This window comes from Syngnathus leptorhynchus, chromosome 22 (assembly GCF_054491065.1).
Source record: "Syngnathus leptorhynchus isolate UIUO chromosome 22, UIUO_Slep, whole genome shotgun sequence".
Lineage (NCBI taxonomy): Eukaryota > Metazoa > Chordata > Actinopteri > Syngnathiformes > Syngnathidae > Syngnathus > Syngnathus leptorhynchus.
This window is the reverse complement of record NC_141216.1, coordinates 4,868,487-4,891,516: the sequence shown is the minus strand read 5'-3', so window position 1 is coordinate 4,891,516 and position 23,030 is coordinate 4,868,487. Positions and strand designations below refer to the sequence as shown.

The window sequence follows — 23,030 nt, the reverse complement described above, 5'->3', positions numbered from 1 at the left end:
ATGGTCATTTTTAGAGTTGCAACATCATGGAAGCATGTGCGCCACAATGCCCAAAAAAAAAAAAAAAACGAAACAGATCCGGCACCCTGCAAAATTCTCGCAAACTTCCACTTAAATGCTTTTTCAAGTATGAAATGACTGGAAATGAATACAAATCCCAAGCAATCTTTTTAGGTTGTATTTGTTTCGGGCTCGGGCTTGCAGTTACAACACACACACTTTACAGCCACGCAATTCTATAAATGTCTCTTATTAGCATTGAGTATCCGAGATGAAGCACAAGGTATAATGAAAGGTTGATACAGTCGAGAAGATGAGACCCCACGGGAGAGGGGAAAGAAGAAGGGAAGACAGGAAAATAGATTACGGGGAGACAGTTTAAAGAGGGGAATATAGGAAAATACCAGAGGATGAAAGTTTTGGGGGAAAAAAAGGTAAGTAAGGAAAAGCAGAGGATCATCTGGAAGGTTAAGAAAAAAAAAAGTAACCTTATAAAGAGCTGCTCATTGTGGTTAGGAATTATTAGAAGTTTACAGTTTTAAGCCGAAAACACCCTGAATATAAATCTTCCCAACCCTAACTTGACAGAATTGACTATCTTCTCCCATAAACATCAAATTTATTGAGCGGGTAAATGGGTGTGGTCCAAAAGGGAGGCGAGAGAAGTTTGGCTTCCTCTCGTATTTTCCAAGGTGAAGAAAATAAGTTTATTAGTGAGGTGGCCTCAGGAGCAGAGTGTACCTTTTTCGTCAGTGTGGGTTTATGGGTGTGTGTATTGGCACCGACATACTTTGTGGATCATCTCATTAGATGTTGTGCTGAAATGTTGTTGCCAATGCTAATTTAAAGGTACAGTAAACTTTTGTTTGATTGTTGCTGGGGCGGAAAAATAAATGCTGGTAGAAAACTAAACGACTAAAGGAATCACTCCTCTGTATTAAATAGAAAATTAATCATGGAAAGGGAAATAATGCCACCCAGTGGTGCAATACTTGTTTTTTTGCCTGTGACTTGTCAAAGTTAAAGATTATTCCTGGCATAGAGAAACTGAGAAAAAATTTGGGAGATCTAGTGTGAGTTTTGTGTTTTTGAGGTGAAAGATAATAACAGCATTAGTTTGCATTCCAGGATTAAAAAACGCCCAAAGGAAAATTACAGATTGATTGACGAATGTCACTAATCATAACACAAAGCGTTTTGTCGTCAAAATATTTGTTGTTATCTGAGCTTTTCTTTGACGTGTTGGTTATGCTCATCAAAAATAGGACTCGGTTTTGCAATATGAGACTTGAGAGTGACAGAGTAATTTGCAGGCATATTGGTGGAACAGGGTTGACAAAAAAAAAAGCAAGACGGATGAAGAAACCGGAGAGTTTCCAAACATCCAACCAGACAACTCAAGAAGAATTTCAAACAAGTCGACGGAGAATTGCAATGACGAGAAGATTTCTTTATAATGGTTGAGATGATTGGTTATTCTTAAGTGAACATTAAGAAAACAAAATGTCAAGCCTTGGTTTAGATGGGTCATGACAGGTTGCGATGACTCATTGGATTTTGGAAAGTGAGAAATCTACGGGCATAAATATGGCCACACGTGGGCACGTCTACATTTTTTTTAGTTCCAATGGAAGAAATTTTGGAAAGGATGGAGCTTTATTTTTTTTTTCTGGTACATTCTAACTCTCAGGTATCGAGAGGAAAAATTCACGCAAAAATTGGAAATCGTCTCGGTTGGCATGTTTGTGACTGGCAGAGCTGGTTCGTACTTTGGCAATGACTTAGGGCCATTGTTTGACTTGTGGGAAGAGAGGGGAAAACAAACGGAACATTTCTGTCCGGAGGCAATCATCTTCATCCTCATGCTAATTGCCTTCTTTCATGGCACTCGAGAGAGGCCTCTCATGTATCTTGATGATGAAAATGACTTTTGTAGTGCGGAGGCGCACGAGACGTTTGAATACAAACAGCCGAGGATTGAAACAGACGGACAGCCAGACAGACAGACAGGCCACCAAGCACACCTTGTCCTCAGAGAGGCTAATGTTTCTGGGAAAGTCCCGCTCCACTTGCTTCCTTGCCACGTCCTCACAGCTGACATGGTCATGTGGAAAGACGACACACACAAAGGAAGAGGAGCCAATGAGCTGATTAGAATGGTTGGACTGAAAATCGGATTTGAGGAGGAATCGAATTGGAATCGGATATGCATGCAGTCTTGAGGCTCTTTGTCATCACTCCGACCTGCAGCAAATCACCCAACCGTCTATTTCGTAGACATTTAAAAAAAAAAAACTGTCAAAGCAGCTCAGACATTTCCCTGCAGTTCCTGAATGTCACTCTGTCTCTGAGAAATCACCGCAAGTCCTCGGGTTAATGGACGGAAAAGCCTGAAATATTTGACAGGATGCTTACGTAGGAAAATAAGGTGGCTGGCAAGAGCACTTTTTTTTTTTTTTTGGTTCAACCTTGTTTTGCTTTAACGTTGAGTTCTTTTTGACTTCAAGCAAATTAGGTGCCATTATTGGGCTGACAAAGCCGGGCGTTTGCGCCGTAGGGGGAGTGTCAGATTTGGATGGCTTGTCCAAACAAACACAACAATCATTTTTATTGTTACGTTGGCTCAAATTCACCCACACAGCTTGTCATTTAGTATCAATTTAATTTGGCTGAAAACAAAGTTGACAGCCATTTTATAAAAGGTTATTTCCATAGCCTGAAGTCGATATTATACAATTTCTACCGCTTTCATCCTCACAGTACGTCACTTCATTTTAAGCATTTTGAATTAAGCCCAAAATAGTAATACTTGCTTTTAATCAAATAACACGTCCATTTTTTACGAGACGTTGGGGTGTTCCTGGAAATCTTAGGCAATTATCTCTTTGCCTCTCTGCTTTTATGGTAGAGACAAAGATGACATAAAAGTACATGAAAGTGCTCCCCCCCTCCCTTCTTGTGTTTTCCGTTTTACAACTCTATTACGTTTCCTGTCGCTGTGTGAATATCGGCGGTAATTCCACATGAGTTGGCCTCTTTTCTGGCACCAGAAGTCTGTCATTGTGCTGGTTGAAGTGGCCATTTAGAGCACAGCACGGTTGGCATCGTACGGCCTCTCCGCTTGTTAGTGGTTAACCCGGAGTCCCGCAGGGTTTCGCCACTCTTTCGTCAACCTCGCAAGCCTCGCTGGGAATGGCACAAAGTTTCTCATGACAGTGACGACGTAATCCCAAATCTCCACAAACTAACAAAGGCTGCATAGTTTGAGTGCAAAGCGAAAAAAAAATCAACAACACAATAACAACTGTGTCAACTTTTTTTTGCTTAAAAGCAAAACAGCTGATTCTTAGATAACTTGCCGCCAAGGTTACACAACACCTTGCTCCTGACTAAGGGCCGAGTGCTTCCTCCCCTCCTCCAGTCCGTCTGTCCTTGACTCCACTCGCATTTCCTGTCCTTTCTACACACATTTGTCTTTTGCTCTCAACTTTATCTGTTGTTTCCTCGCTTTGTACATTTTTATCGCCATTGCCCTCCAGCTGCATGCAGTAGCTGAGATAATTGGCTTTTATTGCCATGAGATTGTAAGCTAATAGCAAAGTATGCTAATAGCAAAGTAAGCTAATAACAAAGTAAGCTAATAGCGTTGTTACTTTCTAACAGAACCGCACCATGCTGTGTTGCTTTATCAAATACATTTTCGATGGCTGAATTTCTGTTTTATGACTTCTCTCGTCCTCTGCCAGTCTATCCTCCTCCTCATTTTTTTTTTCGATGATTATTTCTCCATGCTGCAAAGTGGAGGCTAACCGGTGCATGATATTTTCTTTTGGCGATTGTTTAAAAAGGTTGTCGATGGCCACTCGTGGATGTTAGCGCACGCGTATTGATTGAAGTATTATCTTAACATTTGCATTTGCAGAGAACCATAGCAAATCATTTATTTCTGTTTGCCGTAATATCTGATACTCTATCATTACTATTAGAGTAGTTTGTGGTATTGGCTTGATGCTTCAAGTGTTTTTTCCGCTGTAAACGGTGCTTATGGATTGGTAACTACTGGAAAAGCAAACAAATCTCGTTTTTAGATTCCGTAACGTAGATTGTGTTGTCATGCCAAGTAATCAGGTATGTGCAGCGGGAGCGAATCTCAGAGTGATACTTGAGAGTTACAGAGAAGCAAAAAAGGAATAAACACATTAACGATCCGTTTGGTCACGCTGGATGAGCAACGGCGTTTTCTTTCCATTTACCTTCCACTTGTGGATTATTTTCAATTTGTCACTTATGTGTGGACAAGGATCCACACATCAGCCAGCCAAAATGAAAACTACACATAATAAAAGTTTGCTGTGATTAAAAAAAAAAAGAAATCGAGAATTACAACAGCCAATGAAAATCAATAATGAGGAACAGAAGAGACATTTTTATAATTGAATCAAGAAATATCAATAAAACCTACAGCGTACATAAAACCAATGGAGGATGAGCGAAAATGCTTTTCTCATTCCTGGCACTCGCGACAGATCAAGCGTATGGTTTTCTTCTCGAATTCTGATATCATGAATATGCGGTGACTCACATGTCCCCTGTCGCCTCCATTGCTGAGCACATCCTCATCACCAGAAACTATTAGAGCAGTGAGATGGTTGACTGAACCAGTTTCAGTGATGTCATCAGAAGAAACGTCATGCAATAGCATATCTGTGATTATTTACTAGATTTTGTAACTATGCAGGATCTTTTTAAACAGTCTATGCGGTAAGAAGGTAAAATGTTCGTATATGGATTTAAATGAGTGGATTGTGATCAAGTCTTCCGCCGAACGCTTTAATCCTAGTTTGTTTCTTCCTACAGGGCCTCATCGCTGGGTAACAAGACCCCGTATTTCTGACTCTGAGCTGGAACAGATTGCATAGAAAAATCTGAGATGGTAAAAAAGTTGGAAAATTAGTGAAAGAAATACTATCTCCTCTCTTGGAAGAGTCTAATAATCCCGCACATGTGCTACCCACCGGAGATGTCGTCAGACTCACCAGTTGGGGGATTAGGTTTTGCGAGAAAAAAACCCAAAACATACTTTATTAAAAAATGTTTTGGATGAACCGGCCTAACGATCCAAACATTGATAGACTCGAGGTGTGAAACTACCCGAGTCGAGGTCTTTCCGATGTTTAAATAAACTCGTGTTTTATTTGCAATCTACTTTTGCAAACACACTTTTGCATTCTCACTGGTGAAGCAAACAAATCTCAAATCATGTATCAGTTGGGAAGTCACAATGGGTCAATATTTGTTAGGTCAGTTAGGCAGTGATCAATACTTCGTTGAGCTAAATCGTTGCGCTAGATAACCTGTTATCTATGACGTAAAGGAAAAAAAAAAAATTACATACTCTTAAGAAACTATCCGCACTGTACACGTGTCATCAACAATGGAACTTGTCCACTATTTTCTCATCTTTTCTTTATTTACATATGTTGAAAAAAAAAAAATGGGTCATTTGTCAGAATTCCACAGCTGTCAGTAGCCGCGGACAGAATGAGAAAGTGTCGACGGCAGCCGGGTGCTCCACCCAAAGGAAGGGAAGGTGTGGCACACACAGTGGCCCAAACGGGTCCACATGTCTCATGGATTAAAACACTAGACCAGGTCCACATAACATAGACGTGGAGGTGATGTATGACGCTGGTAGCAAGGGCATGTGGGCTTTGCGTTGATCCGTAAGTGCATAGTCATATTCCATGTGTGTGTCTGTTTAGTGTAACAGGGGGGGGCTTGTAAATGTTGTGTGACTGTAGAACTGTGTTGCGCAGATGCAGCTAAATGAGGCTTATCCAACAGTCTGGCTGGAGGTGTGTTTGCGAGAGAGGGGTGTGTGTCGTCGTCTTAAATGTTTATGCATTTCAATATGGGAAAGCAGTTGCACAGACTGGATATTAAAACAAAAAAAGGCCGCTGACCTCAAAGGCCAAATCGTGGTGTGTGATGTGAGGAGGCGAGGGTTAGGGTTAGTCAGGATTGAGCTCATGACTTTTTCCACATTTAGAACATTGTTTATGTGGCACTCCCAATTTTGATATGTGTGCACTTATTTGGAAAGTTCCTTTTTCAGGACTCTACTAGCGTTTTCCCAGAAATGACCATAATCTGGCCTAATATTGCAGCAGAACATAAAACGAAATTTACATCCTGACTTTGCAGCAAATTTTGGTTAAAAGTCGTACGTGCCTATAAAAAAAAAAAAAAAAAAAAAGTCAAATCACTTCCCATGGCAGCCGCCTTGCCCTCTGCACAGCTCTGTTTAGAGAAGGGAATCATTCACTTAGCCTTATCGCTTTTTTCACCCACGCTATCTTAAAGCCACACAAACACACTGATACCGATTATCGGGGTGTTTACACGCCGGACACAATGCAGAGGTGGGAAACACGGCCGGGATTACACCGAAACTGGAAATATAGCCGAGAGGTCCAAAAAAGTAAACGAACATCAGCAAGCAGAAACCATCTTGATTTAATCGTTATAGCAAACCTCTCTCGATTGGAATACAATTCAATTAGGTTTTCGACATTACCAGACGTGAACGGCTAGTAGAGAACATGTTGTAGGTCCATTAAAATTGGCTTTCTCAAGGCTTGTGGAGAAACAAGCGGAATAGGCCTGAATTATTACGGTTTGAATGAAACAAACCATGTCCCTGCTTTTATTCCAGGGCTTTTAAAACTAAAAGAGGAAAGGAAGCTACATTTCCTCTTGATAATAGCAGGCTGTAGAATTTTTTAGAAAACACACTATTTGCTTTGGATAATTCTGCGAAGGGAGCTTGAATAATGATCCCGGTTGTGGAAAGCAGGTGAAACAGAGTGTAGGTGGGCGGAAAAAAGTACGTATGTGGATGGGTGAGTGGGAGGAAAACCTTGAGGTGAGATGGTGGCCAAGGGGGAATGAGGACAGAATGAACGGAGGAGGACAGCAAAAGAGTGTCCAAGTGATGATACTTGAGAACGAATAAGCACATTGCAGTTCCTTAATACAATTAGCCGAGAGGCGAGCGGTGCCAATCCAAAGATTCGTTACGCCTTTCCACCAATTTATTCAACCTGGAATCAAATGGAAAAAGTGCTTGATTGAGTTTAGACGGGAATTATTCTTGAGGAAGACTTTTGTCCTAATGTCGGTGCAAGTACATTTGGACGCCGATGCCGCCCGATGAGGAAAGACGATCCACGCCACTTATTCCTCCAAACCTCTCATCTTTCTCTCATCATCCATTTGTTTATACGTCACCTTCCATTAGTCAGAGCCTTAAGTCGCATATCAGCATATCTTGATTCCTTATCCTCCTCCTTCTTGCCCCTTCAGCATTCTGTACTCAATGTGCCACTCGCCTAAAGGCAAACTTAATTTAGACTTTTAATTCTAGTCAGCCTCTCAAAGTTAGCGTTGAAACACTCTCTGGTCTAAATATTGTGCACGTATTTATCCCAAGATGACTCCCCCCCACGCCCAATTCCACTCTCCTCTGCAATCTCTTCTCACACTCATTAATTCTGCTGTGAATTAATTAACGGAGCGGGTGGAATTTTTCCAAAACAGAAGGGGGGTAAATAATAGGGGGGAGGGGATCTGCATTAATCAACTCGCTATTTCTCAGCAAAAAAAACAACAACAAAGCATGAGAATCTTAAAAAAAAAAACACAGGAGAAAACACTACAAAAAAAACATGATAAAGAAAATTGTTTACTTCGCCCTTTCCTCCGCTGCTGAAACCCCACGGGGATGTGATTAGTCTAATTTTTTTTTTTTTCTTCCTGCCACTCCTTACACTACTCATTCCACTTTGATGATGATGTGGGAGTTCAGGGAGAAGCACCTTGGCTGGAATATCGCTCAAGCAAAGGAGCAAACGATAGATGAGGGCCGGAAAGGGTGTCTGTGTTTCTTTGAGCATGCTCACTTACTCCCCGGAGTACTGTCATGACTCATACGTACATGAACTTAAAAAAAAAAAGATTCAAGATGAGGCCGCATCACTTCACTCACTAAATTACTTGTTTAGCATAAAAAAAGCACAACAATATGAATGCTTGTCAAATTACAACAAAGAATGAACTCAATGCTCGTAGTGTTGCCATGGTAACTCCGAGTTCTGATAATGACAGGATATGATGTCAGGATGGAGCCGATTGGCCGTACGCTACAATAATGTCACATTTTTGGACAACGCAACTAATTCATAACATATTATTCACATTGTAGCATTGAAAATAAGTGGCCAATTCAAATGATACATTTGAAGTTTATTATAGGTTTAAGAGGTGATACTAATCAAAAATAAATATGGCTCAAAAAAGATTTTGGATTGGGGGGGGTGATAATGTTGCCAGTGTATTACAGTAAATGGTTTGGAATAAAAACTGCAGACATGTTACATAACTTCTGGGGAGTGTTCTCTAACTCTCTCGTTTGTTTTAAAAGAGTAACTATGTTATACCACAGTGGACTCGGTTTAGATATAGTACATAGCTGAGCCATACTTGTTTTGTTTTTTTCTCCAATTGGTGGTCCTGTGTTAAAATCTCAGTTTCTTAGAAATTATTCTTCCTGGATCTTGTGCTAAGTGTTTATGGTTTCATTCTATAAAAGCCACATACCTACGTGTTTACGCTTTGGGTAATATCACTTAACTACTACCTGGCACAGGAGAGAAGCTGATATTAGGTGCTACAACTGGAACTGCATTCTTGCTTTCCCTTGCCTATTGTCTTAGTCTATTGTCAAACCCCACATAATTCTAAATCTTGTAAAAGTGTTTCAAATGATCGCGGTGTTCCGTATAAACGGGGGCGGGATATTTGTTTTATATTTGCACCAGTTCCAGGGAATCAATGCCAATGGAAAGTCTATTAGATTCAAATATGATTGGTGGTTGACTCAAAGTCATGTAATTGGAGGCAATCAATATTATGAAAATATGTTCATGCCTGCATACGTGGAATAGTTCTGGGGTGGTGGTTAGGTTCTGGTATTGGATGTCTGGGGTATATGACATGACGCAAATTCTTTCAGAGTGAAGAATTTCTTCATGGTGGTCGATTAGCCCGAACGTACAAATCAGGATTCAACCAAAATGGCGGCCTACTTTTAGAGCACATATAATTTCCACTGAGTATTTTTCTCAACTTTTACTCTGATCTATTTTTGCCACTTTATAATTACTTGTGTGGTCTATTTGTTCTGGTCAGAGATACTTTAGTCACATGACTATTTCACCAATCCAACGTAAACACTGGGGAGTGATATTTGACTCCATTTTAATGTAGTCAGACAATGATATTGGACCTTTTAGCAAAAAATTTCCCCTCAAGACTTGTCTGATATATTGCACACCCAAGCACAGAATAATACGTGCAACCCGAGACTGCAATGTCTGCAGCCACTGCTTGCACGGGATGCATTAAAAATGAAAAATGACAAGAGGCATAACAGCTGTGATGTCATTCACCATTTAAGCCCATTAGTGGTTTTGAGTGTTCCACTCAACAATGTTTAGTTCGAGTTGTGTGGGTGAAAGCATGTTGACATTTTACTATCACCAAAATGAAAGTTGAAGGCTAAGTTGGGTCATGGGAGCTCTTTCGATGAGGAAATGCGTCAAAACGTAAATGTGTCATAAAGGTTTCAGGACGAGAATATACTTTGCGCTACATTTCCAATACAAACTACAAACTTAACCAGTCCTCTGGATTGGAATGTTCTCGGACAGGAACTGTCAGATGCTCAGGGCATTCTGAGCAAGTTTGTTGTCAAAAGGAAGCCTGCCACAACTCTCGCATCTGCAACACATCCCTCATGTGAGCCAAAACCCCTAACCACAACAATTCAAAAACAAACCTCTAAATGGGCTAGCAACATGTTGCATGTTTGGATTTCCCTCCAAAATATACTCATTTATTCCCTCCCATGGGTAAAAGACAGATCCAAAAACCATCTGTAAGTTAGATAACAGCGCTATTAAAAAGGACCCCACCTTGCCGATCCCAAACTTTGCTTTCCACACTCAGGCCAAACGTCTATGCATGTGTGGCCTCTTTTGGGAGCTTCCAAAAAAAAAAATCCACAGCAACAAAGACAAATAAAAACCACACAACAAACTTGACTGCAAGCACAAGACCGCAGGGATTTTCATAACTTGGCAGAACCATCTGATCACTTCTGTCGGACCTGGAGCTTGTCAGCACCTAGCCGGTAATTCCAGCCTAAATTCCACATTGCTACTCCTACCGACAGAAGTTTTCCTAACAACCCTTAATGTTTAGGAAACTATTATAGCTGAATATTTGGGGGCAAAATAAGATATGAACCTTTTTGTTGACCTTTCGAGTGTGCCTATTTGGACTGGTTCTAAAATGATTCTAAATGTTCAACCTTGGGAATTGAGGTCATCCTATTCTCTCCATGGCAGTCCCAGTGATGCTAAACTCTTCCACATTGGTGGTACTCAATTCACGTTGGTCCTAATTACGTTCGCTACATCGCAGCCCGCTCTGACCGCAGCACCAAAGGTTTACAGTACTCTCATTATACACTTGGGCTTATACTCTAAACCAGGAAACAAGGAGCCAATAAGCAGCTGCTCCAAAACCACACTACTTCCTTACCGTATGTTTAAAAAGTTCCCTCTCTTTGTTGCCCCACTGTAATGATTGTCAAACAATTGAAGGAATGTTTGTCTATCATTTGCTGACCTAGGCAAAAGTAGAATTAGCAAAACGTACACACTAGACAAACCGCAGTTTCCACGGCACAGTAATATCTCATCACTATCACTCTAGTGGCGCTGATAAAGAAGAAAAAGCAATATTAAAACTCTGGCGAAGATTTTCTCAGTGCGGAGAGCCAAGGAGCCAAAGCCTTGCATTAGTCGAATTAGAGGGTATTTGAGAGCAGCTCAGCCTAAGCCAAGACTATTGGGCATACTGCTGAGGATTAGAACACGGCCTGCAGCCTCAGGCAGTGCTTTTTTTTCTTTTTTTTTTTCCAGGCCATTTCTGCAAGAGATCAGACTGGACTGGCTGTGTACCATTGCACTAAGTGCCGCGGAGGAAGGGAGTAGTTCTGAGCCAAGTCCGCTGGTCCATTGGCAACAGAGGCTGGCAGTAGAAAAGATTGAGCTCTATTGGTTGATACACAGCAGGAAGAAAAAGATCAGGTAGGAGAAAATAGAGCTGTGTCTCTTGCCGAGTGTTTTGTTAGAAGGCGAGGATCGAATTGCAGCACTGAGTCCCACCAGCCGCATTTCTTGGAGCGCCTGTCACATTATTCTGCCAGGATCGTGTCAATAGTCGGCAGCATAGTGCACAAATATGCGACAAAACAGACTCTGGCGTAACCTCATTTGTGAATGTTGACGCTAAAAACAAGTGGCATGTTTTTGCAATCTATACTTTTTGTTCTTTGGGATTGGACACAAAGTCATAATTTAATATTACACATTTGGGATTGATGATTCATTTTAAATTCAATTGCAAATGTATACTCAATTTGTTACTGTTGTTTATGGACGTATGATTTCCATGTTTATATCTAAATTTCGATTTCATGCATCTGATTCCAACTTCCTAGCAGATCCAATTCCAGTAAATTATTGTTTGCCTCCATGTGATATCATAACTCTCTGTCATAATCTGTTCTCAACTCATCTCAATTTTTGTCCGATTCAAAGTTCTGGGTCCAGTGCTTATTGTAAACTGGAGTCACATCCGTATCCCTTTTCCAAGGTTCCAGCCTTAATCCGGGTCTTACTTCCAGCTCTTGTGCCAAACCTCAAGATGATCCAAACCCCAGGGAGAAATCGGGTCGAAGTCGGGCCCAATGTTTATGTGCATCTGGATTTAATCAAGGACGTTTGTCATTGGGAATTTAACCAACAACAAAAAAGTTGACTCGGATTCCAAATGGGAACAAAGAGAAGAAACAGAAATTCCACAGTATTTCAATAGATACTAAATAAATACTGTCAAGTTATAATCACAATAAACCTGATTAAGAAAATATTTCACATCTAACTGCAAAATTTGACATCAGCAGTTCAGAGGTACGATCTAAATTTGCAGGATAGACCCGGATTCCGTATTTTCGCAGATGCGTGAAAACACAGCTGACTTCATTTGTGCCCACTAGTCCATAACATGGCATAAGAAGAAACTGATTTCTTCTAATCCTGCGGCAGGTTAAGGTTCATTTAAATCCACGAATTCCAAATGATTCATCAACTTAACCACATTCCATTTGATTTGCCTGCATTTATTTATCCGCACACAGAATTCCATCCGGAAACGGGCCACTGATGCCCGACTGCTTTCTGATCCGCTGGTGGTAACACTAGTCAGCTGACATTTCTGCACAGCAACCTAAAGCTCACTTCCTGTTCCAGTCCACATACACAAGCACCTCTATGTAAACCGTCCACAACAGACAACTCTGGAAAAAAAAAGGAACCTTCCGCTCAAAACTCATCCAAGCTGACCACAAGAACTTTCCCTTTCCTATATGATAGATTTCCCCTTGCTATCTCATGTCAATGGAACACTATCATCTACACAACTATAAATTTGTTTGCATGTGTAGAATAGCATCACCTCGCAGTTGACCTCTAGCATAATTGCACTAAGTCAGAACAAGTTTGACTTGTTAGAGAAAACGCAGTAAAGTTATGGAAAGGTTGGTGTGTAGAGGAACGACTTGTGTGTTATGTATTTAAATACATGTGTGTGTGAGGCTCACGTGTGTGTTAAAAGCATGTGTGAGTGTGTGCGTAGGCGTTCGGTACGCCTGCCAGTCTGGGGTTCTCCTGGCAGCTTTGGCTTCCCACTGCAGCATCAGAAGTGACGAGGTGCGAGGGCGTACACACACACACACACACACACACATGCATGCATACACACACTCGAAGGGTTTTCCTCAACCTTATGCCAAAGTAGGGAGAGGAAAAGACCAGTGTGAGGTGCTGGGAAATAAGCCGTTGCCTTAAAAGAGTGAGGGCTTTTTCCACTGGCACCTTCCCACATCCAGCAAATACACAAGTGACAAGTGACCCCGGTATGGCGTGACTTTTACCAGCACACAAACATACACATTATTATTATTTTTTTAAATCAAATCCAAATGCACTAATATACAAAATGACTCACACACAATTGAGTTTTCAGATTACTAATATGGAGCCATAGTAAATCAGCACCATGGTGCCTAATTTCAACTGTGAATCTTTTTTTTTTAAGTTCCCGTGGGAATATTTGAGTTCTCAGGGAACATCTACTTCCACGTCTGTTACTGCTGCACAGACTTTTTCATTGTCGCTACATTTTAAGAGGTCACGGAATAAAGAAGTTCTGTATTGAAATAATATAACAAGAAGTCCCTGCGGGCATCGCAGTGGCGTGCGTGGGGTGAGCCAGTGACTCGTGAGGTCCTCCAGAGTGGAGTTATTAGTGTTTGAGATGCAGGCAGGCTGGTGGGGGGGGGGGGGGGGGGGGGCGGCTATGAGTCACGCTGGTTTCCTCCTCCGCTATTAATCTGTCAGGGAAATCTACGCACTCATTCAGGTTCAAGTTAATGCGTCAGTAATTAAAATCTGAGGAAGTCAGGCAGGATCAAAATGCAATATTACATCCATTAGTCATTGTAGTGTCTTTTTAATATGCTCACCTGCTTCAGTGGCATTTTTTTATGATTATTAAAGGATGAGTTCACAAATGCGCGTGACAGCTTCACTTTTTAATTCGCCTATAAAGAGGCGGGCGCCGTTATCCATTAGATGGGACATAATAGGCAATGTTTTTAAAAAATGTCTTAAGTGGCTAACAATGCAAAAAAGTATCGAGTGTCTCATAACATGCTTTTTATTGAAATATATCCCAAGGATAATAGGATACTTAACACAACCGATTTGTTTTGGATATTTGCCTGGTCATGGGAGGAGAAATTCAGCGTGGAGGCGTATTATATAAATTAGCCCAACTGTTATGCAACAGAGGAAGTTGACAGACTTTCAGAAATAAGCAGATAAAATAATATGCGGTTGTTTAATCTTTTTTTTTTTTTTAAACTAGCATAACAATACTCGCCAGGTCGTACCAGGCTTGAGTAAGCCACAAAGGATATTTTAGGTGTAAAACAGGCACTAAAATAAGCTGAGGGCAGGATGAGGTGTCTGAGGTGGCGACACCATTTTTTTTTGGGGCAGGCTGTTATAGTAAACGCATCATCCCGCTGAGTCTATTTCTGTGTTTTATTTACGGCACACAATAGAACAAATGTTAAACGACAGGAGTCGTCATTCCTTCAAAAATAAGTACATATAAATTCGGGTCATGGCACCAATTTGAAAGATCTGTCATACTAGCCTTTTTTTTTTTTTTAATGCATGCGATATTATGCTAGCAGTAAGGCCTGTTTGTGAGCACATATGTGTGTATGTCATTCCCTCCAGCTGCTCAGATGCAGCTGAGCGAACAGGAAATGTGGCGTTAAGTGGAATTTCACTACAGCAGTTTGCCGGTAAAAAAAAAAAAAAAAAAAGGTGCCACACTCAGAAGGAAAAGGGTTAAATGGAACCACATTGTACTCAAAACATGCGCGCACCTAAACGAGGCCCAAGATGGACTCGACGTATGATAGCGAACCTGCAGACTTTGAGAGAAAAGTCAATTGTTTGCATTTTTTTTATTTATTTTGCTCCACATTGAGATGAATCAAAAGGTTTGCGCACTCTGACGTCAAACCAATCGACACCGTCTGGCTGCGACACCCCTGCCGAACTTAATAACATATGTCGAGTGGCGTAACCACAAGCAGTTGTGCAACCCCGGTGGATCACATTATGTTTCTATTTTTGCCCCGTATTGGCAGCAGTCACTCGATTACACAATAAAAGCTTTATTTTCATTTTGCCTCCACTCACAGATACCACTTTGTGTACGCAATGTACATTCACCCCATCACTCCCCCCCGGATCTCGCTAATTCAGCAAGCTCGACTAGAAAACAATAAAAACGAGGTACTGAAGTGCGTTTTTTAGCTGAACAAAATTTAAAATTTGCTCCCTACACTTTCTGTATAATGAATGAAAGGATCCATTGACAAACGAATTTCTCGCATCCAACTTGCTGTCCGGAGGAAGTGAATACTTCAAAGGCGGAGAAGTAAGAGGAAGACGAAACCATTTGCTGAAGTTTCCAGGATGCTCACTGGGTGATAGCGTTCTCCCTTTTCATCCCCAAGAATAGAGACAATATCTGCTCTGTACCGGCAGGGGGGGCTTTGTTGGTCTTGCCAAAGTATACAGAGATCAGAGAAAGATGAGTCTGCGCTCAGTCGAAAAGAGGAACCTCCATGGTGAGATATGACCTCAAAGATCTCCCTGACTCATGTTGCTTCGATTGAAATTAAAATGTCACGCTTAACAGATGGGTTTCATTCAAATTAGACGGAGATATTAAGCAATATATTCAAACATACTTGGTACATTACAGTCAATTTTGTTCTATTGCAGGAGTGTCAAACTTACCTTATATAGAGAGAGTACAAATTGTTCAAATATTTTTAAAATATGAATGTCATAAAAATAGTCAGCAAAATCTCTATTTTTTTTAAAAGTGGAGAAAATTAGACGGACATATTAAGCAATATATTCAAACATACTTGGTACATCACAGTCAATTTTGTTCTATTGCAGGAGTGTCAAACTTACCTTATATAGACAGAGTAAAAATTGTTCAAATATTTTAAAAATATGAATGTCATAAAAATAGTCAGCAAAATCTCTATTTTTTTAAACATGGAGAAAATTTGTAATATGAGTATTGACCCCGTGAAGATACACAATTTGTCTTTGTGGGCCACATAAAATGATTAGGCAGACCACATCTGGCCCCCGATCCTTGGCTTTGATGCCGGTGCTCTATTGCATTGAATGCTCAGTATTGATTTTTCCGTATTATTAATCGACTTGGTAATTTACAAGTTTTTGGTTTGACTTGGTCACAACATCTGCATAGTGCCCAAAAGGATCAGATTGGAGATTAAAGCAGGTCCCTTTGACAAGTGTCTGGGCTAACCCTCAGGAGATATTTGGATTGCTCTCTTACCTTCCTGGACACTTCCTCAGGTGCCGTGTTCCGGATGTGTGTCGCAGCGGGAAGGCCTCAGAGCAGAAGAGACTCATCCTCGCAGCTGGCCTGGAAGTGCATAGACAGAAGATACTAGTCCAAAAGACCCAGGCTTGCATCCAGATGCTTTTGCTACTTTGATGGTATTGCTGTCCACTCCTTAGCAACAAGTCATCTGGAAGCTCTCTCTGCCACATCTGTAGATGACTCTCCCCTTCCTCCATGCTCCACTGCCCGAGGGCTCTGCCTCAGGACCTGGCGAGGAACCCTAACACGTAATCTCCACTGGGGTACACTTCACGTCACTACCTTGATACCAGATGCCCAATTTACTTCCTTTTAAAGACAATAGCCTGACTGGTTTGTCAGCTTCTGATACTATTCCCAGAGAAACTTCCCTGCGACGCGTGCCCAACCACAAGTGTACCTTTCATATTTGAAACCAGAAATACTTGGACCTGGTCGGTAGTTTTCCGATCCCCCCCCTCTTGTGTTACATTATGCACAACATGCCAAGTGAAAATGTACATTTTTTCCCCCCACCTTAAAAGCCTAAACTGTTAATTTGGAAAATGTGAATGTATCCCACCTGATTGTTTGGTTGAATAACTTTTACGGTACATATACAGCACCATAAAGCTGGAGACATAACGTCACTTACGGGTAGTCCAAAGACTACATTTGGTCAATTGCATTTTTTTTTCCCCAACCTATCGATACTTTTGGTGAGTCCACACAACATTTTCAGATGCCCTCTCCACACACATGTGGTCGGATGGTGTTGTTGTTTTGAGAGGAAGAGGGGTTAATTACTTACATTCTTCAATTGGAACCATCTTTCCACTCCGCATGACCAGCTGGATAGAACTCCCGGGCAATCTTAAAAGAGAAAGAAGACCAGGAGATATCAAACAGCAGAAAGCAAACAAGGTTAGGGAAGGGAGTCAAGTTGATATATGTGCTTCCTGTGTCTGATATTATCCACCATGAAAGGAGCATTTCTTAGCAATGAAGGAACATATTGTACATCACAAATCTTATCGCGTGGCTTCCAATTGTCATCATTGCAAATAAAACTAATTCCCCACTGATGGCAGGTTTGTTTTTTTATTCCCCCGTTGTGTAAAATGGTTGCACCGTGAGCTACTTCTTCATTTTGACAGAGCTTTGCTGCCATCCTGTGCTTGGACTATGGAATGTTCTTTAAGCCTTTCTCTGCAGTAGCCTGACTTGTAAAGATCATTAAAACCAATTTGCTTGTGGATAAAATTCAGTTGTTAAAAATGCTCATGTATTTACAAAGCATCATTTTGAGAACAAAAATGTTTCACAGTATAGCCCAGAAAAGCTGTTGCCATCTGTTCATATTTTCATTGCGAGGAGTGTATTTCTGTGCAAATTGGCAAAAGAAAATCCGGGCACACGCCGTTATCCAATGTGTCTATAATAAACAGCTCGCCGCGAGTATGACTCATCATCTGACCTACCTCTTCCTCCATTGAATGATTCCAAGATAGGTTTGCATGCTGTCACCGTGTTGGTAATGGGCCTCATTCATACAAATGGACCTGCCGGCGCATCTTCCAGGTGGCTGGGGAAGAAAATAAATTGTAAAAACATGAATGGATTTGGCCATGATTTATAATTCAGAAGAGCCTCATTCATACTATCCGATAATGACAGCAAGGCCTCGATTAGCTGCTCATTTACATAACTAACCTCCTGTGGTATTTCCCGAAAAGCCCAAAATAGAAAAAGAGAGACAATTGTGGAAAGAAAATGCGGCCAATTATTCTCAGAGCATTTGCGAGCAACAGCGTCCGGGCAACAACCCAATGTGTGTGTGTGTCAGTGTGTGTTTGTGTCAATGTGTGTCCATGCATGCGTGCCGGAGGTCGGCTAACAGCATCTTTCGTGTCCCTAACCCTCGGATAGTCACTCTCTGCCTTCTTATCTAAGTGATAACAATTTATTTGAAGACCACATTATTCATTTGGAGTAAAAAAAAAATAAAATAGACGGAAAGATGACAAACGATGTTTATAAAACCGCACAATCAATGCCCGCTTGAATTCGTCTCATCTAAATCTTCAACCGCAGATAAAGCGTAACGGAACAATAAGTTTAATCAAAAGATGGCCGGGAGAACCAATCTATAACTTGATTACCGCTCCGCCGCAGAATACTAATGAAGTAAATGTCAAAGATCGTGATAGTCAAGGAGAAAATTGACCTTCCAGACAAAGACTGATGACATTATTTTCACCATTTATTTTTTGCTTTTTCTCTTAGTGCCACCATTTTGTGAGTCTTTCCATCCTTAATTGGCTTCCTTGTCCTTCTCGTGCATACAATTGCCTTTTTATTTCCTACGCCTTAGAAGTGTTAGACCGATTTGGATTGTGGAGGTGGAGGGACTCAACCTTACAAAACGGTTAGAAGAACCATTGTTCCGTCAGGTGGGTGTGTGGGTTACAAGAGAACGAAAGAGCTAATGCGATAAAGTAACTCCGGTTTTAGTGCTCTTCACTCGCAGTGTGGGCTGGTGATGTGATTCTTCGCCGGCTTGCTGCTAGGTTTCAAGGGCTGGCACCTTCTGAAGGGTTTTTAATTAAAACAATCATACAATGCATCGTTTAATTTACTGTGGCTTCAACTTTAGTGGTATTATAGCATTGAGTTTGCAACCCGCTTCTGGAAAGTGAACGTCTCTCAGCTCATTACGTTTGGTTAATGAGCCAAACGCTTTGTTTTACTTAATGGATGGAGTCATTCCAGCTGCCATGGGAACACGACCCCAAAAAATTCTCTGGTAGAGATCAAATTAGACAATGCATTCACACTGCACAATTAAAAAAAGAATAAAAAAAATGTTTAACAACAAAACTAAAACAGAATCAGCCTTTGTCAAAATCTCAATTGTACGCAGCCATTTACTCACCCCCCCAAATAAAAACATTCGGTCTCCACAGCAACCAGTTGCCATGTGATGTTGCTGCCAGGTGGCCATGACAATGTGGATCTTCATTGTAAGCCACTTGACAAAACACTTTCTCCATTCTCAATCACTTTAGATCTTCTTTCCTCTCACAGCCACCAAACCTGAAACATACAATGCAATCTCAAATATCCAGAAATCAAATCAAATCCAGAATGTAGCATCTTTAATAACTGGAACACTTGCATCGAGGACATTGTGTACTTCATTGGTTCATATTAATTCACCTGCTCTGGCAGACACTTGTGATGCAAACAGTTTGGGAGGCGACCTTTTATGAAGGACAATAAACAACACTCCCGTTTACACCCAGTTACCGCGATTACCGACGGTGAATGACTGCGGTGATGAATAGCCTAGTCTCAGCACAATGGGTGGCATTTCCGACCAATTTGTGGCTGTCATGGATTATAGTGAATGCATGCAATTGCGCAATTAACCAAAAACAACTGGCAGTGACACCACTAGGCTATTTATTTTTCTCATTCAGAGACGGAACAACAGGGGGAAATAAAATTATGCTGCAATTTTTGAGCTTCTGAAGGAGTCATTCCATATTATTTATGAAAAAAAAAAAAACCTCTCCTTCCAGACCTCCATTTCCATCTGGGACATTTTACCTACAGTGACAGCTGGTGCTGGTCTCTTTCACAACTGTTTTGTGGGTATGCTTTCCAAAATGTTCATGCTCTCGGGCCGAGTTAAATGAACCAAATCTGGGCTTTTATGTGGCACCTGGTTTACCTCATATTATCAGGGTTTTCTGTCATTGTCAGCCTCTTCCACTAACACTTCCAATTCCATCATTTCAAACTTCGTCATGCTCCAGTGGTGCTCCCCTGTACGTTTCATAACGAAAATATTTAAAGCTACATAAATACAGCAAGTTGATTAGGTTCTTTCACAAGTTAATGTGAGTTTACCTTAGGACTGGAATTACATCTTCCACTTCCACTGTTCCCTCTTTCAAACAAGTGTTCTGGAGACTTACATTCTTACGGGAAAACTCTAATGACAAAAAGAAATGTTTCAACATTGAGCTGGCACTATGCTAATGCTACAATGTACGAAATGGCGGTAAAAAAATAATGGCGGTAAACAACAACAAAAACAACAACAAACAAACAAACAAAAGGGGGAACATACCAAGATAGTTCTCCAAACCTGCTCCCGTGTAAGTGTTGTAATTCTTTTGTATTTATCAAATTTTGCCGCGATTTTTAACACTTTCGGTATTTGGTCGGCCATTTCGTGACATTGTATCACGTGATATCGGCCATTACGTGACGTTGTACGTCACATAAGACGCTCATGAAGCTGATTGGCTGACGCGAGGCGCATCTCATAACTTTATATGCGCTTTTTATTCAGCGGATTGAGCGAATTTTTTGTTTCTCACGCTCCAAACGCTCTGCACAAACAAATTGCAGATCTTCCATTAGCATTCATTGTTGTGATATAAACAAAGAAAACACCATCCTTCAGTAAATAATTATGTCATAGAGTGGATGTCAACCTCATGAAGTGAAGGAACATTTCCTAGATTTAGTGAAAGAATCTTTCCAACAAATCTATATGAATAAAAAAAACTAGTAATTCTAGTAATTGAGTCAAATGAACTGTCGTTTCCATCACTAGTCTTCACCATCGTTAACACCTGTTGAGAATTTAGCAGCCGCTATTTCGATTCACAGTCAATTATGCGCAACAAGCACCAATGGTGCTGTTAGCGCAAACACATAATTAAATGCCCACTGTGTGGGATGTTGGTAAATCAGGCCCTATATGTACTATTTCTAGTAGATATTTGACGATCAAGCCATTATAGAAAATCATTTCCTTCATCCTAAGCAGATGCTCCTCTGAGGCCTCTGCTAAAACGAAACCTCGGGAAATAAAACAGAACTTAGGCATGGGAATTTTTTTTTCCTGTGCTACACAATAAGAGGAAAGTCAGGTTGAATCTACACCCACGCTGAGGAATAAAACACACATCCACTGTCTCCCAGGGGAGGCCTGGAGGCTGCCTAATGTGTCTCACCATCAAGGAGAGAGGCGTGATAAACATGGACACATATTGCATTTGGGAATGTCACACATGGCGGTTGGTGGTGATGTCGTGCAGGGAATGACGCACACGATGAGGAGAGGGGGGGGCGGAATGCAATAGCAGTGTGTTCTTATGTTGGGGAAGTACAATACTTCTATTGCAAATTAGATCAATCGAGTGGGTGTTAAAATGATGCAATAGCACAGTAGGGTTTTTTCCAGCTAATCAAAGCGACATCAATCATTGGAAATAACATGTTTGCCTTATTTAAGTGGTATTAAGATGGCTATGGGGGACCAAAACTGCTCAAATAAAAAAATGTTTGATTTTATATTCATTTCCAGTGCATATATTGTTTACATGACCACAAATCAAATGTTGATGAAATAAACTGCTACATTTACTTTTCACCATCTCTGTGGTTGTCCCATTTTTTTTTTATCATTTTCTTTCCAGTCTGAATGCAATATTTTTTTTTTTCAGCGTGTGCTATCTTTCCTCATAGCACTCATGTTCAAGTTGAATAATGCATCAGCATCACTGAATGAGAGCACTCGGCTGTTAACTTCACCCAAAGCCGTCCTTCCCGAGACCTCTCTGCTTTCCGAGCCTATCGGGTGGCTGCAAAATGTCTACCGCTTCCGATAAGCCCCTCCCCTTTCTCATCTGTGATTATATAGACCCCTGGACAATGGCAACACTGATGCGCACACACGCACGCCGCAGCTCGTGCTACGAGGCTGCAATGAAGACATGACGGATTGAGGGATGGTGACGAAATCGGGTGAGTGGATTCTCTTTGGGGATTTTGTGCATGTGTGTGTGGAGCTAAAAATAACTCAGTCGCCTCACTGTTTTGTGCTCAGTCCACTTCAATGCAAATATGCTTTCCAGCATGGAAAAAAAAAATCTTTCAGCCTTGTGTTTTTATTTTAATCTACGCTCATTCAAATTGCAGGCACATGCCGGCAAGTATCGAGGGCAAGAACCGGAACAAGAGTGACACAGACAGTCGAAGCGCTGCGAGCTCTGGCAGCGATCGGTCACAACCGCACGCTGAGAGGATCCCCCCGTTCCTGCATCGTTCCCCAAGGACGCTGGCTCCAAGATGGGCTGCTCCTCCGGACGCCAACCCCCTGCCCCGGTCCTTCACCCAGACCTGGACTGCAGCCACGGGAGCGAGGCAAACACCTTACCCCAGGACTCTGAAAACCAGAATTTCAACAGCTCCGCAAGTGTGGATGGAGCAGAAGTCAAACCTCCGGAGTCTCACCCGACATTGGAGCGGCTGGCTCAAGCGACGGGCGGGACTGAAAAGTCCTGGTACCGCTGCGTGTTCCCTTTCGGGGTGATCTCGCTGGTTATCGGGATGGCGGGCACGGGTGTGACGTTCACGTTCAACAATCTGCTCCAGACCAAAGTGGTGTCAGTGGCGTTGCTTTGCATCGGTGTCGTGATGCTGCTGGTGGCTGCCGTCTGTTGGCGGGCCCACAGATTGAGAAGGAGGAAAAAGAAGGAGGGGGGGTTCTTCACCACTGATCTAGGTACTTTGTGATGGACGATGTCCTCCGCATCCCTGACGGAACACTTTGAGCAAGACAGATTTGGATCGGTTGTACTTTAGCAGAAGGATCACATGACATCACCAATATGCCATCAAATTTATTGACATCCTAACCCCAAAGTTGCCTCCTCACGTCAAGGGAACTGACGCAGAGATATGCAAGAGTTAAATAAAAAAATCCAGATCCTCAACCTGAAACTTGACACGGCAATGTTAACAATTGTGTAGCAAGGTAAATAAAA

At 41.5% G+C, this 23,030-nt stretch overlaps 1 protein-coding gene across 1 annotated transcript in view; it reads right to left on the bottom strand.

The window, feature by feature from the left end:
• Positions 1-20,446, bottom strand: part of LOC147039574 (bone morphogenetic protein 2-like) — a 120,972-nt gene extending 100,526 nt beyond the window's left edge. Inside the window, exons 1-7 of the mRNA XM_085904836.1 lie at positions 20,321-20,446; positions 20,098-20,182; positions 19,919-20,013; positions 19,118-19,278; positions 17,664-17,767; positions 16,994-17,055; positions 16,156-16,245 (exon numbers count right to left, since the gene is read on the bottom strand). The gene's annotated coding sequence lies outside the window, so the exon portion shown is untranslated. The remainder of the gene's footprint in view (positions 1-16,155; positions 16,246-16,993; positions 17,056-17,663; positions 17,768-19,117; positions 19,279-19,918; positions 20,014-20,097; positions 20,183-20,320) is intronic.
• Positions 20,447-23,030: the final 2,584 nt, after the last annotated feature.